Source organism: Myodes glareolus, chromosome 25 (assembly GCF_982192425.1).
Source record: "Myodes glareolus chromosome 25, mMyoGla1.1, whole genome shotgun sequence".
Classification (NCBI taxonomy): domain Eukaryota; kingdom Metazoa; phylum Chordata; class Mammalia; order Rodentia; family Cricetidae; genus Myodes; species Myodes glareolus.
In genome coordinates, this window is record NC_142050.1 from 38,401,826 (window position 1) to 38,420,144 (window position 18,319).

The 18,319-nt window shown below is 39.1% G+C and overlaps 1 long non-coding RNA gene across 1 annotated transcript in view; it reads left to right on the forward strand.

The window, feature by feature from the left end:
- The window catches only part of LOC148117889 (uncharacterized), a 54,179-nt gene extending 38,092 nt beyond the window's left edge, over nucleotides 1–16,087 (forward strand). Inside the window, exons 3-6 of the long non-coding RNA XR_015736659.1 lie at nucleotides 998–1,030; nucleotides 7,690–7,759; nucleotides 13,403–13,500; nucleotides 13,604–16,087. This is a non-coding gene — a long non-coding RNA (uncharacterized LOC148117889). The remainder of the gene's footprint in view (nucleotides 1–997; nucleotides 1,031–7,689; nucleotides 7,760–13,402; nucleotides 13,501–13,603) is intronic.
- Nucleotides 16,088–18,319: the final 2,232 nt, after the last annotated feature.

Genomic DNA, 18,319 nt, shown 5'->3' on the forward strand with positions numbered 1-18,319 from the left:
AGAGAGGTAGAAACAATAATATGAGCAAAAGAGTCAAGACCATGAACGTGATACCCACAGGAACAGTTGACCGGAGCTAGTGAGAGCTCACGGGCTCTGAACTGATAGCTGGGGAACCTGCATAGGACCAACCTAGGCCCACTGAATGTGAGCGACAGTTGTGAGGCTTGAGCAGCTTGTAGGACCACTGACAGTGGGACCAGGATTTATCCCTAGTGCTTGAACTGGCATCTTGGAGCACATTATCTTTGGAGGGATATCTTGGTCAGCCTAAATATAGGGGGAAGTACCTTGGTCCTGCCTCCAAGATGCATGTTAGACTTTGTTGACTCCCCATGGGGAAGCCTTACCCTGTCTGGGGAGTAGGTGGAAAGCTGGGACAGGAGGAGGGGAGGGATTGAGAACAAGAGAAAGAACTGGGTAGAGATCGGGCTCACACTTGCTTACCAGAACAAGGAGGCTGAGGCCGGAGGAATGCTGAGTCTAGGCTGCCTAATGAGACCCTGTCTCAGAAATGGATAAGATAAAATAAAGAAGTGATGAATGCTACGTGTTTAGCCCCTTTGTCTTCATAGCCCGTAGGAAGAACACTTGAGTACAAATTTCTGAATATAATAAGGCATCTTTTCATCTGTGCATCTCAAAGCGGTAACATAGACTTTTCTGTATAATTGAAAAGAGCTCAGATTTCTATTGAACCTACAACATATAAACATTAGTAAAGCTATGTTTTGTAGACCTTAAAATATAGTTTTCCTAATGTAATATGGAATCATTAGAATTTATTTTAGTTTTTATTATTACTTCTTGGTTAAGAATGAAATCCAATTTAGCCTTGATCTTATTTGAGAAAATGATATGTTTTTAAGATCTAGGACATCATTTAACATTGTTCCTGGAAGAAAACAAATAAGTTTGTGATCCATGAAGTTTGAATCTAATTTTGTTATGATAAAGGAAATGCATGTTGTTTATGATAATTTTTTTACACTCATAGGTGGTTACTGGAGTCCTTCGAAGGACAGATGAGGTGAGCTTGTAACAATAAATTTATGCTTTTATTTGCTGTCATGCTTTTGTCTTTTGCTCCTCATGATTCATGCATACATATTTATATATTATACTTACATAATGTATAATAATGTATATATTTATTGTGTGTATATGTGTATATATCAACATACACATACAGATATATGTTGTATTGCAGATTGAATCCAGGCTTTGGGCATGCTGGGTAAGCACTTTACCACTGAACTTCACCTCCAGCCCTGTATTCATTTAGTTTTTATTTTGAGACATGGTCCTGATAAGTTGCCCAGGATGGCCTTGAACTTGTGATTCTCCTACCTCAGTCTCTGGAGTCTCTGGGATTCAAGGCACAGACACCCATGCTCAACTCTTGTGTTATAGTTTCCGTCCAGTGCAATTGTGAAGGGATTGGAGTTTTTGAGCAGATGATGCAATACTGACTCCTCTGTCATTGGTCACTCTCATGAACCCATGGTGGACTTGCTGTGTTGGTAATCTAGAGTACCCAGTACCTTTTAACAGTAGTCTGTACTGAATAAAAATTTCCTGTAGAATCTTTTCTTCAAGGAAATCTTTCATAAATTAATGGTGATGTGTTCATCTAAGAGGAACTAGATAGCATTGAAATGAATGGACTAGGCTTATTTAGTTAAGGGTGAGCATTATCTCCAGGATAAATATAAAATTGGTTGTAGTCAGTAGTGCTGCTGGTAACCCGGGTCTGGCTGGCCAGGAGAGCCAACTTTGCACGTTTCAAGACATGGGTGAGACTTTTCTAAGAAAAATGTGGACATTGCCCAGGGAGCATGATGGGAAGTTGCCCTCTGACCCCTTTGTGCATCCTCAACACCACCCCATACACCTGTGCACAGAAAAATGTGTATGCATACTCAGGAATGATCTAGATGTATAAGTATCTACATCTTAAGATCTTAGAAATGTTAACTACAAAGTAAGATTTTGGTATATATTTCTACATGGTTTTAGAATGCAGGACACAGTACCATCACTGTGTGTTATTTGGGATGTAAGTGTGTAGTAACAAAAAAGTGATGTAGTTGGGAAAGAGTCATACCAACCTACTGTAATGATTTCCTCAAAGAGCAGGCAGGAGAACAGAATCTCAAAGGACTGTATCTATCTCTCTGCCTATTTATTTGTTTTAAAAGTTCTTTTTTCTTGAAAGCTTTAGGGAACAAAGCCTAAATCCTTCATAAAGGTAGTAATCTTGAATTTGGGGCCTGACTTTCACAGCAATTAATAACATAGTCTTAAGTAAATGGTTGTCAAAAGACATAAGTAAAGGGACAGTGTTGGAGAAATCACACCACGTGCAATGTAAGGTTTGTGACAGAAGACACCAGAAAGCAAATATTTGCTGAATGAATTAGTTAAAATTTTCTCAGAATTTATTTATGACCTTGTAAGTCAATAATAATGATACTCAAGTGACTTTTGTTTATTTTGGTTAATTTTTTTCTACCTTAGAGTGTTTTCTTAGGCTGGTTCTTACAGATTGACTTTCCCTGTTGTAATTTTGAGGACTAACAGTTATATCTTTTAACAATTCTATGTTGTTCATAAAATCCTGGGTGTATATAGGAAAGCTCAGACATGCATGCAGATATTTATCGTACCCTCATTCTGCTATTTCTCAGGTGTCACACCTTTATAGGATCCTTCAGCCGTTCTCCAACCATCCTGAGGCCTGGCAAACATGGGAAACCTTTTAATGGGCCATACTTTTTTTGGATACAGGTTGGAATTTTTAAGAAACAATAGATAATAATGGATGAATGAATATGGACGCTAAAGAGAGATCCTACACTAGCTCAAAATGGAGTATAATAAAGGGTTATTTATTTAGTGGTAGATTCACAAATCATAGTCCTCTGCAGGAACGGGAACAGGAACCAACCCAGCAGCTGGAAGAGAGTTAGCATGCCCTTTACATTGGCATTTATAGTATAAGAGGCCACACCCAAGTGGGTGGGTATCTTAAAGGCTACTGGCTGAATGAGGTCCCACAGCAGATGAGTGACTCGAGCATTTTTTGCTGGTCTGATATAAATGCTGTGCTGTTCGAGACCTGATCCCTTTAGCTAGTTTGCCTCTCCTTGTATCAGTAGAGATGAATGAACTGCTTCAGCCAGCATTTCCAGTAGCACATCAGTGACCAGAGACAGGTTTCCTTGCAGAAACCCTTCCTGTCTAGGAATGGACTCCTGTGTCAATGTTAGGTTTAAAGAGATTCAAGGAAGCAATAGTCTCATATGGCTTGCATTTACCTTTTGTGAAGCAAATGATAAACTGCTAGTCAGTTTGTAATCCATGATGACTGAAGAGAGTTGACTAAAACTGTTTTAGCTCTTGTTCCACAATTACAGTGAAGTGGCTGGTTCAGAGAAGAACCTAAGACTGTTGAACAATGGAGTAAAGCTAGAGGATGGAAATCTCCAAAGATCTAATTCTTGGAAAAGAAAATTATGCTATTGTAGAAAGGTAATCTCTATATGATGGTCACATCCTGGCTTTATGCCATGCAGCAGCTTTGAATGCTTAGAACAGAATTGAAGAAGTAGGAAAGAAGATTGAATCATTTACTAAAGTCATGCAAGACCCAAAGGAAATGATGAATTTCTTACAAAGATTACCATCAGCAGTAAACAGAATGATACCAAATTCAGAAGCTAGACAAATAATAGTTGTATCTTCGGCTTTTGAGAATGCCACTTCTCTATGCAAAGGACAATTAGGCTGTTAAAGACAAGGTCAGTACCTTTGGAGGAATGGATTCAAGATACAACTAATATTGAATCATGTGACCATAATGATACATGGATAGGGGAGGTTATTTTCAGAAGTTTAAGGAAAAATCAAAATAAATATTATAATTATGGCAAACAAGGTCACCTTAAAAGAGATTATAAACAGAATATCCCTAGTAACAACATTTTTTGTAAGCGTAATTGATGCAGTATGCCCCTTCTGGATTTTTCAGAAGGTATGGCAAAGGCAGGCATTGGACTATTGAATGTAGGTCAACAAGGTAATCCATAGACATTGCCTCTCATAGGCCTCTGTGCCAAATCCAATTCAGTCCTTTCCTGCCATTGTAAAGGAAACTCCTTCACAGAGCAATTTAAAAAAGCTAATGCCTATCTTAAGAAACCATACTACCCTGGATAATAGAACAGCTATAGAAGAGAGAACAATAAATTCAGGAGAAACCATAAAGCAAGTATTTTGGCAGACTTCTATAAATGAACAAAGACCAAAATTAAAAATACGAATAAATGTCATTGTCACTGAAGGTCTAGTAGACACAGGTATGGATGTAACAATAATTTCACTAGAATCTTGGCATCCAAATTGGCCTTTTTTCAGGTCGTAAATGTTCAGTTTTTAGGGATTGGAACTTTATCTCAGGTAAAACAGAGTGTGAGATGGGTCGAATGTTTAGGGCCAGCAAGACAGAGAGGAATATTAAAACTATATGCGGCTAACATAGCAATGAATTGTGGGGATGTGATTTGTTACATCAATGGAATACTCAGATTAACATTCCCCCAATCTTAGAAACAAACCATAAATTAACATACATTTCTGGAGAAAATATTACAAAATATTATAAAGAACAGTCACGACCATTCAGGTTGTACAAGAACAGGGCACAGCAGCTGCTGATCTTCCAAAGGCACCAACAGCCCTACCTTTAAAACGTTTGGCAGTCAAACCTGTATCGGTTGTGCAATGAATGGCCTTTAACAGTAGAGAAACTGTAGACTTTAGAACATCTAGTATGGAAGCAACTAAAGGCTCAGCATATTGAAGAATCGGCCAGCCCTTGTGATTCTCCTGTATTTGTTATTAAAAAGAAATCTGGAAAATGGAGAATGGTAACAGATTTAAGAACTGTTAATAAGGTGATTCAGTCAGTGGGCTCTCTACAGTCTGGAATTCCTTTGCATTCTCTATTTCCTAAAGGATGGCCTCTCATAGTTATTGATTTGAAAGATTGTTTCTTTACTATACCTTTATAAGAAAAAGTAAAATTTACCTTCACAGTATCTACTTATAATAATTATCAGCCTGCTAAGAGATATCAATGGAAGGTTCTTCCATGGAGAATGTTAAATAGCTCCACTCTGTGCCAATATTTTGTACAGCAGTCATTAGAAATGATACATAAACAATTTCCAGGTCAGTGATTGCACATGCTTTTAATCCCAACAGTCAATAGCCATAGAGACTGGGTAGTGGTGGTGCACACCTTTAATCCCAGCACTAGAGAGAAATATAAGATGGGAGGATCTGAGGATTCGTGGAGGCAGGATCACCCATTTTCAGTCTGAGGTAAAGTTAAGGAGCCAGTAGCTGACCGCTTTGCTTTTCTGATCTTCAGGTTGAACCCTAATACCTGTGTCTGGATTTTTATTATTCATGTTACATGAATAGGAATGGGCTGGCTACAAACATTGATGAAGGATATATGAGACCCTGTCTCATGGTTTTAAAACAGTCAAACGTTTGTCTTGGCTTTGTTTGTGTGTTTGTTTGTTTCATTTTGTTTTGCTTTTCAAGACAGGGTTTTTCTGTGTAACAACAGGCAGGCCTTAAACTCACAGGGACCTGTTTCTGCCTCCTGAGTGTTGGGATTTAATGTGTGCACCACCACACCTGACTATTCTTGACTTCCTTCTGTGACCTGTATATAGTGTATCCAGATTGTTAATGAGAGGAATGTTCTTTGGTAGATAGAAGATAAATGAGAAAGAATGGTAGAATTCAGACTGGAGAGAAAATTCAGGTTTTTTTTTTATTAGTTTCCAACTCAGTAAATCTAGGTACTTATTTTCATTGGTTGCCATCATTACTAAAAGACATTCAGGTGTTCTTTATCTTCTGGTGGAAGTATATACTACCACATTCAGAATGTTGTTGCCAGCATCTCAAGGCTAAATTTATACAAATTTTCCATTCTAGTTCAGAAAATACATAAAATTATATGTATGTATATATATATTAGGGCCTTACACATATAATTGCTAAGGTTCAAGTCCACAGAAACTCAGCAGACAAATGGCCTAATTCTTAAAGTAGGGAAACAAAAAGGAACAGTTAATAGAGTGAAAGAGATTTAAAAACAAGCCAGTCACCATTTATGTATCTTGTTTGAATCTTGACTTGAACAAAGGAGGTAACGTATATATTTATATATTAATTGTTAAAATTTGAGAACTGACTAAATACATTGTTACACAGTGAGCCAGTATTTTAAGTATAATAATATTTCACAAAAGTCTCTTTTGCAGATACATAATAAACTCTTAAGGTATCAGATTTTCTTTCATTGATTAAGCCTTACAGGATTGTGAAGTAAGATTGGTCATGAGGTGATGATTGTTGAATATGAGTGAGGAATATACAGGCATTATCTGCAGTTTATGTGCTTGAAATTCTAGAGAATAAAGTATTGTACTCAGCAAATACTGACTGCCTGTTAGCTGACCTGCACTGTCCCTATCACACAGTTTTCATGGTCAGTTCACTAACTGTCTCTAGCTTTGTGGGACTTTCATTCTCCAGGAGGAGGCAAATGATAATGTTAATAAATACACTGTTCAGACTGTGGTTACGAAAGGACAGCAACAGTTCAATGCTGGTCACAGTGAACGACCTGCTAGGCTGGAAGGAGTGCGCCCTCTGGGTGGTATCATCTACCAGACTTGAGGGATGGAGGAATGAACTTGTAATGGCTGCACCTAGGGAAGGGAAGGGTTGACGGCCATTCTGAGCAGGTCCCTGATTCCTCTACTTATCCTCTCACGTGAGAGCAGATGTCTTTCTGTCTAGCCACTTAATGTTTCTCTTGTTGTGTATTTATATATGTCTGACTTTGAATTTCCAGTACAAACTCTAGGCTTGTTTGCATATCTAGCATAATTTTATGTTGCCTGTATGTGTAATACATAGTATTTAGATGAATAGTGTGTGTGTGTGTGTGTGTGTGTGTGTGTGTGTATTTTTCAAGAGATTGTCAGAATGTACATAAGGAGAGTCTTGTATCTTGAATAAAAGAATCAACAGTAAAAACATGTAGAACATTCTTATAGTTCTAGAAAATAAGGAAATATATCTTGGGTCCTGGACTGTAGTTTGCTAAGATAACTTTAAGTCCTGCCCTTTAGTTACCATCTGGCTATTAGAGAAGAAAGTTTTTCTTAGGGGGAAATGCCTGAATTTCTTACACTGATTAAAAGGTGCTGTGTTATCATTGTGTATTTAAGTACCACATTTCCCAGTAACAGGCACAGTGGAGTGATTCAATGCTACATAAACAAATGGTCAGTATCATATATAAGCTCCAAATCTTCCTCTATGAATCTCTAAGAACATTGTCCTGTTCTGAATTGCTAATTCTTTCCTCATGCTTTTCTTCTGCTTTCTTAAAATATTTTTTTTAAAAGTGTAATATTTCAGAAGTCTAGCTTTTCCTGATATTCATCCTAGGCTTCTGAGTATTTGAGGGTGGGTGTGTATGCACATATGTGTGTGTGTGTGTGTGTGTGTGTGTGTGTGTGTGTGTGTGCTGTGCTCTCAAGCAGGTAGTGTTTACCTTTTATAACTGGACCCTCTCCATTTTTCCCTGTTTAGACACATTACAGACGCCACACTTGCCACTGTGAAAGGAGAGACGGTTCCACTTGATGTCTTGCAGATCAAGGTAAAATCTTTCCTTCAGATTTTAAATAAGGAATCAAAGTAATAAGGACATGTTGGGAGGCAGAGACAGGTGCATCTTGGTGAGTTCGAAGCCAGCCTGGTCTACAAGAGCTAGTTTTAGGACAGGCTCCAAAGCTACAGTGAAACCCTGTCTCAAAAATCCCCCCCCCCAAAAAAAAAGGGAAGAAAAAAATCTCAACCTCAAAGACAGACATTAAGAGTAAAGGGTTGGGCAAAGAATTTCCAATTAAATGGACTTAAGAAGAAAGCTGATGTAGCTATCCTAATATCCAACAAAATAGACTTCAAACTAAAATCAAGCAAAGGAGACAAGGAAGGATATATCATATTTGTATCAGGAAAAATCAATCAAGAGGAAATCTTAGTTCTAAATACCTATGCCCCAAATACACAGGCCCCTCATATGGAAAAGCCTAAATCAAACATTAAACCCTACACACTAATAGTGGGAAACCTCAACACCTCACTCTCACCCCTGGACAGGTCTACCAGACAGAAACTTAAAGAAATAAGGAAACTAACAGATGTTATGACTCAAGTTGACTTAACAGACATATATAGAACATTCCATCCAAACATAAAAGAATATACCTTCTTCTTAGCACCCCATGGAACCTTCTCAAAAGTTGAACACATCCTCAGTAACAAAGCAAACTTCAACAAATACAAAAAAGTAAGAATAACCCCATGTATCTTATCAGATTACCATGTCTTAAAGTTAAAATTCAACACCAACAGTAATTTCAGAAAGCTTACAAACACATAGAAAGTGAACAAGGCTCACCTTGAATTGGTCAAGGAAGAAATAAAAACATTAAAGACTGCCTAAATTTCAACAAAAATGGCTGCATGACATCCCCAAACTGTGGCACAAAATGAAATCAGTTATAAGACTAAAGCTCATAGCACTAAAAACCTATAGAAAGAAGCTGATAGGATCCCATACTAGCAAGTTAACAGAACATCTGAATGCTCTAGAACAAAAAGAAGCAATCTCACCCAGGAGGACTAGATGACAGGATCAAATTGAGAAATGAAATCAACAAAATAGAAACAAAACAATACAAAGAATCAATGAAACAAAGAGTTGGTTCTTCGAGAAAATCAACAAAATAGACAAACCTTTATCCAACGTCACCAAAAAGCAAACAAAGAATATCCAAATTAACAGAATCAGGAAAAAAGTGGGGGGACATAACAACAAACATGGAGGAAATCCAGAGAATCATCAAGTCGTACTTCAAAAGCCTGTACTCCACAAAATTAGAAACATAAAGGAAATGGACAATTTTCTGGATAAATATCCCTTTCCAAAATCAAATCAAAACCAGATAAGCAAATTAAATAGACCTATAACTGCTAAGGAAATAGTCATCAAAAGTCTCCCAACCAAAAAAAAGCCCAGGACCAGATGATTTCAGCATAGAATTCTACAGGATTTTCAAAGAAGAGCTAATTGCAATACTCCTCAAATTGTTCCATACAATAGAAACAGAAGGAACATTTCCAAACTCATTTTACCAGGCCACAGTGCCTTGGTACCCAAACCATACAAACACAGTACTAAGAAAGAGAATTACAGACCAATCTGACTCATGCAAAAGTACTCAATAAAGTACTGGCAAATGAAATCCAAGAACCCATCAGAAAAGTATCCACAGTGATCAAGTAGACTTCATCCCAGAGATGAAGAGATGGTTCAGCATACAAAAATCTATCAATGTAATCCACCACATAAACAAACAAACAAAACCACATGATCATTTCATTACGTGCAGTGGTGGTGCCTGCTTTTAATCCCAGCATTCAAAAGGCAGAGGCAGGCGGATCTCTGTGAGTTTGTGGCCACCCTGGTCTACAAGAGCTAGTTCCAGGGCAGGCTCCAAAGCTATAGAGAAACCCTGTCTCAAAAACACAAATAAACAAGCAAAATGAACAAGCAAAACAGAACAAAATGACTCAGAAGGCAAAGCTGCAGAGTTAAGTCATCCTTCAACTGTGAACCTTGTGTGTTTGCGCACAGCTGACCTTAAGATGTGCCAGCTCCATTATAGAGGAGTGTTTGAAATTCACTCATTTATTGATTTTGTAAGAACTTTTAAGTATCTATATACTTGCCATGATCCCAACTTTTACCCTGAAAGTTGATGTTATACTGGTTGAACATCCCTAATCTGACAATCAAAATGCCAAATGGTCCATAATTAGAAAACCACAGTTTTGATTTGGCGTTCTGAATTCTCAATAGCTTTTACAAATATTCAAATTTGAGAAATTCCAAAATGGAGAACATTTTTGACTTTATGCTTTTAGGCTAGGGATACCTAACCCATATGTAGCTTTCTAGTACATCTTTATAATTGGTGAACTGTGGTGAAATATTAGTTTAAGATGTGTTTACATTCATTTATGCTATGGAATATTTGTTTAATGATGCAAAGATGTGTTACATTCTTTTATTTTTCATTTGTTTGACTCTGTAAATCTGTGTTACTTTGCCTCCTTAAACAACTGATTGGTCTAACAAAGAGCTGACAGCCAAAAGCAAGGTAGGATTGGGCTAGGCGGGGCTGGCAGTCAGAGAGAATAAATAGGAGAAGACTATGCCTGAGAGAAGAGAGGAGCAAGAAAAAGAGGAGAGGGGGGTGCCAGGGGACAGCCACACAGCCACACAGCCAGCCACAGAGGAAGAAGGAAAGAAAGATATATAGAATAAAGAAAGGAAAAAGCCCAGAGGCAAACATAGTTAAAGGGAAATGGGATGATTTAAGTTAGAAAAGCTGGCTAGAAATAAACCAAGATAAGGTTGGCATTCATACGAATAAGTATCCATTTATGTGTTTGGGAGCTGGGTGAATGGCCCCCTAAAGAGAAAACCAAAAACAAAACCAAAAACTTCAACAACAGTGAACTGACAAGTGTACAGCCAAACCTACTTTAATTTTTCTACAGGCAGCCATGTCTAGACTTCCCGTCATGATCTCATTAATCATACTCTAAATTGCAATTGATCTTTAGCGTTTAATACAGCTAAGTTGTTTTCACAAAGGGAAAGGGATATGATTAAAGCATAACTAGGAGAGATTGTTGGCTATAAAGACATTGTTGTAAAATATGATCATTACCAAAGAAGGTGAATCAAGAGATTTTATTTTAATAACTCAGTGATTTAGTACTTGTTTTATATGTATTAGAAGTGATATATTACAAAGTAGATTGAATTTAAATGGAAATTCTTGCTGTGTTTGTACTTAAATGTTTTGTCTCAACCCCCCCTTTTTATATACCGATTTTGTAAATTGATGTCAGATTTTTTATAATCTTGTATATATTAATATATACAGCTCAGGAAGTAGAAAAATTTTAATCAATTCTTAGAAAATATGGAACAGTGGCTTCTACCCTAGTTTCTGAGAAACCAGTTTAGTTTAATTGATTTTTTTCCGTATTCTCCTTCTTTCTGAAAATTGTATTCAGAATGTGAAGAAAAAGCTCTGTGGACAAAGCTTAATTCCATAAGCGTTCTAGGCAATGCTAGATGCCAGTCCTTCCTCTCACAAGCACCATACCCTGTTAATACGAACTGAAGACTCCAAATTTCAAGAAATCACGAACTATAATGGTATCATATTTAGCTTGTTCACTGTTCAGGGTGTGCTCACATTTCGTTGAACATTTCAGTTTGGTGAAGAAGTCAAGATGCGTTTCCTCCTATGATGTATTATATAAGCCCACAGGTAGGAGAGAGGCAAGAAACCATGTTGGCTCCATCTTCAAAACCTATCTAGAGGCATCTTTTCTTCAGTCTCTTGTCCCCACTCTGGTGACATTTATCTTACTGTAGAGCTCTCTGACTATGACCTTGCCTCCCCTTTGTAACAGCCAATGTGTGATCACAAGTTAGGGCACATCACTTCTCTGCTGTAAGGCCTGGGTAGTGTCTCCTCCCTGAATAACAGCCTTTAAGGTCTTTACTCTGGTTCCCCTTGACCTCATCTGGATGGTACTGATTCTGGTCTCTGTTCAAATGATGCTTTGAACTGCATCTTCTCTCATCCCTATATTAACTAGTCATTTATCCTCCTAGCAGTATCTCTGAAGTATTTATTGTGGCTCCACTGTCCTCTCATCATACTGTTTGTAGTTTCTCTCCTGTGGACAGACACTTGGGAGCAGGATTAGCAGAAACTCTTTTGCTTACCTGGTAGTGCTGTCTCTTCTTTTACCTGCCAGTGCCTTGCTGCGGGATCTCTAATGGGCTCGTATGTGAATTTTTGTGTAGCTCCCCATGACACTGTATTTTGAGTTTGGAAATCTGTTTTAGTTCCATTTATTTGGACTCCTTTAATTCTCAGGTTGAGTGTTCTTCATAGCTTCTTCATGCCCGAGTGCCTTAGCCCCTGGCCCACAACTCTCAGAGGAAGTACTCTACTTGGCACCCAGAGACAAACATGTCCTTACTGTGCCTGTCAGCTGATGCCTCAGCAGCACCTCTCTGTTTGCTCTGCTCTCCCTCTCCCTCCCCCCCTCTCCCCCCTCCCCCTCGTTATTCTTCCCATTGCTTGTCTTAGTACAGAGAGTGGCAAAGCCAATCTACTGCATGAGCAGGTACACACCAAAGGGGTGAGGGTCAGTGTCTCCTTGTACAGTTCTCCTACTGTTTGTTTCTCTAACATATTCCCTTGCTTGGCTTTGATACAGTGAAATGATGCTGGTGCTGGGATTGAAGGAGCCCTTGATCCCATGAGCACAATACTTTCTTCAGGACAGAAACTTCTTGTGCCAAAGATCCTTCCCTCCATCCCCCTGCCCAGGTCTTAATCCCAGCTTATATTGGCCATGGCAGAGAATTGATGGTATGAGAGAATCTAAGTTGATCCTTCCATCTTCCAGCAAACTATGGAGTTGTGTGTAGTGTTATACTTCTATTAGAATGTGGGGCCTTGTATCTATCAGTTTTCAGCCACAGGAATTTAACTACTCAGAATTACAACTAATACGTTCTCTTGCCAGTAGATTCCTGAGAACTAATACAAGTGTGGCTCATTCAAGCACTCTTACCATGGCATAGAGTTAATTGCCTTAGTATGTGAGCTTACATATAAAATGTTTGGCTTGGTGTGAAGTAGGCCTAGAACAGGAGAATATTACGCAGGCTTGCCTTGTTCTGGGTACAGCCACAGGATGGTGAGCAACATGGCGACTGTGGGTTACAAGCCCTGCTCTGCTTCAAACAGCAAGAATGGTTCTAGATACCTAAGTGGAGCAGGAGCCATTCCAGCCATTCTGGTTGAATCCAGACTTCTGGGTGTTTCCAGGGCAGGCATCAAAGTCTTGTGAATGGGCACAGCAGGTTCTGTGCACTCTTTGTCACTGACATTGTGCTATTGTGCCTACTTTCAGTGAGTGTGCTTTAGGCTAGTGAGCCAATGTTTATCCCTGCGTGTAGGAAAGATACAGTAAATACAGAGCTGGACAGAGGGCTGAGGAAGCCAAGCACAGTCTTGGAGTGTGTGTGTGTATGTGTGTGTGTGTGTGTGTGTGTGTGTCTGTGTGTCTGTGTGTCTGTGTGTGTGTGAAATGTCAATAGAAGCACTGACCCATGTCTGATGCATTCCCACAGCCTTCTCCCGAGAGGTGAGCCCACAGGTCTGGAAAGATATACAACTGTCCACGATTGAGCTGTCCATCACAACCCGAAACAGCCAGCTTGACCTGATGGCAAGTGCACTCATTTTTTATAAAGAAATTTGGCATCTGGGGGAAAAAGACAGGTGCTTTCCTTGCACTAATTCAGTATTTTTATGTTTTACTCTGGACACAGAGATAAAAGGATGAAGTAAAGGAGGCTGCCGTGCGTCTTTAGAGACAATAGCACTGGGAAGAGGTAGCTGAGTGCACTGGGGCACCGGAGCTCCAGGGTCTCTGGACAAGGATTTTACTCTTGATTGGGTGACCTTGGAAGACTCGGGACAGAAGATTTAAAAGTGAAAAGCTAGAAAAAGTTGAACTTTCACTTGAGTAAACACGCGTTATTTTTGTGAACATATTAAATGTATAGACTCAGATTCCCCAGGAGAAACACACAAATCTATAGCTATACACATATGGGGGTTTTCTTTGGTTTTGGTGAGACAGAGTCTTGCCCTGTAGTATAGGCTAGCCTCAAATTGTGATCTTCCTGCTTCAGCCTCCTAAATGGTAAAATTGCAGGCCAGTGTGCCATGTGTAGGCTGTCATACATGATTTAATTTGGATGCAGTCTGTAGACATGCACTGTACAAAGCAGTAATTATTAGCCTTATGTGGCAGTAAAGTATATGAGATTAAAACAAAGTTTAAAATGCAGTTCCTTAGTCACGGTAGACATATTTCATGTGTTCAATAGCCTTATGTAGCTTATAGCCATACTAAATGTACAGACATGAACACTTCCATTGCTGTAGAAAATTGTGTTGGCTGGTGTTATAGACAGTGCACTGAAACAGGAACACACAAGAAGTGAAATAAAGCAAGCTGGATGTCAGCTGATCTTATGTTGCCTACAAGCAGAGAATTGATTTTCTAATTTTAAATGATGGAAAGTCAGAAGAATGCTATTTTGTGTACATGAGACTTGTGAAAATCATATTTCAGAATCCAGTGTGAAGCAATACAGTAGCCCAGATGTGTTCCCTTGCATGTATTCCTCATAGAAACCGTGCAGTGCAGCGGGGGAAGGAGCAGCTGGGACAGAGGCTGTGTAGCCCCCAGTCCTTAGGTGTTTGCTCTTTGACCATTTGGGGGAAACCATACTGACCCTAGAATGGAGAAAACTTTGCCAGTTAAGTCGTTCTCAACTGTTGGCCAATGATTGAAATATAGTCGACTTTTATGAAAAGCAGAGTAGTGTACTCACCGCTATCCTGGCCAATCAGAAACGGAAGATGGAGCACAGTGTACTGGGAAGCTTAATCCCAGTGTTTATGTTTGGAGTATTGCTTTGTTTACTACTTGTACAAATAATTTACAACTCCTGTAAAATATTTGCAAACACAGCCCCCTTTACCTTCTGAAATAATTCCAGTTCAATTAAAGAACTAAATTTAAAGTAATAAAACTACTCAAGTACTGAGTTAAGTTTAAATGATTATCAGCATAAACTTGGAAAGTACAAAAATTTTTCTAAGCATGACACCTAGAGCAAATTTTATATTGGTGCATTCATCTACTTATTTAAAAAGAATAACTTCTGAGTGACAATTAGTGAGAATATTTGAGTATGGCAGATCAGCATTTATTACTTTTCCATATCACAAACTCCTCAAATAAATCAATAAGAAGTGAACAGAGACAATACTAAACAATGAATGGTCCAAGGGCTAAAGGTAGAAAATACACAAAGAACACCTTTCAGTAAAAAGGACTTGTATTTGCTGAGCTTATTCCATGGGAGTCATTTCCCAAAGAATCTTACATAAATTAATTATGTTACCCTCAGACTATACCACATGTGTCTGTGTGGGAACAGTTAACCACATTTTACAATACGGATTAAAAAAGTGTTCAGTTCCAAAGACACACCACCTGAAATAGTAACTTCTGGATCTCCATGTGTTACACAGCACAGTAGCTCTAGGGTGATGTGCATGGGGACAGAGCTCTCCTAGCCTTCAGGATACTGTAAGTTGTAGCTGTATTTTTGGTAGTGTCTATAAAGTGTCTAGAACCCATGCATACCCCTTGTCCTGGCAGGTATAGTTGTTTAGCTTGTGGACGTGAACAGTTAAATTCTTAGTGTACTGACACAGAATTCTGAAACCACTGTGAATCGATGAGGTTTGAAAGCCCTTTATTCAGAGGGATTTTTGAAAAGAAGATAAAATCTCTATTACACATTTTCTTTATTCTTAGTCTTTGGTAACAATGTATTCCCAGGATATTGCTTGTGCTCCTTTGCCATTGTTCTCTGATGAGTGAATCTCTATAATGCATTGAACTTAGTGAGGATGTGATTGCAGCTCCAGGTGAGCCACATTCAGGATGCTGAATGCTTTCATCCTTTTGCTAATTATAAAGCTATGTGACACTGTGCTGCTCGTCAGTAGTGGAGCACATTCTTTCTTCCTCACCACTTTGCAAAGCAAATACAGGAAATATTCAGATACTATAGCTGTCATGTAATAGCTTGAAATGTTTATTTATCATTAAAATAATATTTGCAAATATGAAAACAGATTTAGGAGTGTAGAATGTCAGAAATTTAATGTCTCTTAAAAAGCATGTTTATTCTTTAACAACAACACATTAAATAAATTGATTAAATGAATATTATGGTTTTATTTAAAGTGATATGTGATTTTTGTATTTACTAATGCGGCAAAATGCTTACCATATATGGCTGAGTGAAAAACTAACTTAAAATATTTTCATGAGATGGTTGGTTCCATTTTTATTCAAAAGAGAAAAGCTGCCACCTGAAACTGATCTTGTGGAGGTAACTGATGAACTGTGGAGGTAATTGATGAAGGCAAGGCTCCAATTTTATTTACTCATTTCCGTAGCGAGTTGTTCGGGCAGTTTATTGAGGGGCCGCCCATCTTTTCCCCTAGAGCTGAGCAGGTGGTTGTGAGCCACCCAGTGCGGGTGCTGGGAACTGAACTCAGCTCCTCTGGAAGAGCAGCGAGCACTCTTATCTCCTGAGCCATCTCTTCAGCCCATGATTTCTGTAAATATTTTAGAGTGTTTACTAGGTTCCTCATAAAAGTTTCATAAGATTGTCTTGTACTTATAGATCAATTTGAGGAAAAATGGCATTTCTATAGTATTGACCCTTCTGGAATATCAATGTGATATATCTCTTCACTTACTGAGGTCTTCAATTTCTCTAAATCAAGTTTGATGGTTTTCTCTATAATATTTGCCTATTACTGCATGCACTCCTGGTCATCTCACTTTTAATGCTGTTATCAATATAGCTCTTAAAATTTCATCCTCTAACTGACTAAGGAAACAGACATGTAATTGACTGTGTGTGTGTGTGTGTGTGTGCGCGCGCGCGCGCGCGTGTGTGTTGATGCTGAATCAGCATCCTAATTAAGTTCTTATTAATTGTGTAGCCTATGGGTTCTTTTAGATTTGCTATATCAACAACAAACAGTGCCAGTTTTGTTTCTTCCTTTTAAAGACTTCATCTTTACCACCCTTTGTCTTTCCTTACTTCCTGTGGGGACTTCCATGCTGGACAGTAGTAATGCTTATGGGAGCATTGCCCTATGGGAGCCATTGCTTCGTTCTTGAATTCGGCATAATTTTTTGGATACCTTTTATTAGATAAGGAAGTTTGTAATAAAGAAAACTTGCTAGGTTGGCCAAGAGTTTTATTAACTTTAAATATCTTGGACATTAAATTCTATCAAATATCCTTTCCTCTTCCCTTAAGACAATAAGATTCTCATTGAACCTGCCAATATGAATTGATTTTTGAATGGATATGAGAGATGGAGATGGCCAAGATATAGAACAAGCAATAGCGTTATCTTTGTACCTTAAACACTGAAGAGAATCTATGAAATGGCTGTTGGCAGAACTGGCAAGAAACAAACAGCGTAGGGCAGGGATCCCGGAAAGGAGGCACTTAGCTCAGCAGTGCCTCACGTCTGTGCCAGCCCCCTGCTTGACAGAGGCCGCTGAATGGAGACGGGGCTCACCAGGGACCCAAGGTCTCCTCAGGGAAGGCATCTTTGAGAATTTAGGGCCATCAGGGCAATGAGAATTGCAGGGCAAAGTAAAAGAAAGCTTCCTTGAGGCATGAGCCAGGGATCCACAGATCTCTGTAGCCTTTGTCTGCATTTTCACTGATATATGTATATGAGAAGCCACTTGAGGTAAAGAACTCCCTAGAACTGGGTCCAGTCCTAGGAGATTCAAGCACATAACAAGACCAGGTAAACGTGAAAAGAGTTGTCAGTTCTGGGGTGTTGATCCTTCCTTTCAAAGGCTTTTCCTCAGTAATGGGGCAAAAGTAGTCTGATTCCAGACTGACATTTCCTCTAGTAAAATCTGAAGACTGACTGCAGGTGCCACTTCCAGGCCACATCACTGCCTCGAGCAAAGCTGCAGAGCAGCCATCAGCAGAGGCTAACCACTGGCCCACCTTGCCAGCGGAGGCTAACCACTGGCCCACCTCACCAGCGGAGGCTAACCACTGGCCCACCTTGCCTGCCACCTTCAAGCTAGGGGTCACTACATTTTCACCAATGGAGTCACAAGGATTAAAGTTTCTGTGGATTCTGTTGGAATGCAAACACACTAACACATTAAGTACTGCATGGCTGCCTTATACTGCAGAACCTAGTACAATCATAGAGACTTCTGATAACTCTCTCTGGCCATTACCATGCTGCAAGTTTAAATATGCTGTTTTCTTTCCCCTTATCCCCTGTGAATTAAATAGACCTGGCGACTAGACCATTTCCCTCCTACTGCCTGCCAGCTCCCGATGCTATGTCCCATCATCCCCCCCATATCATTGTCCCGGCATCTCCTGAACTTTTGCTGC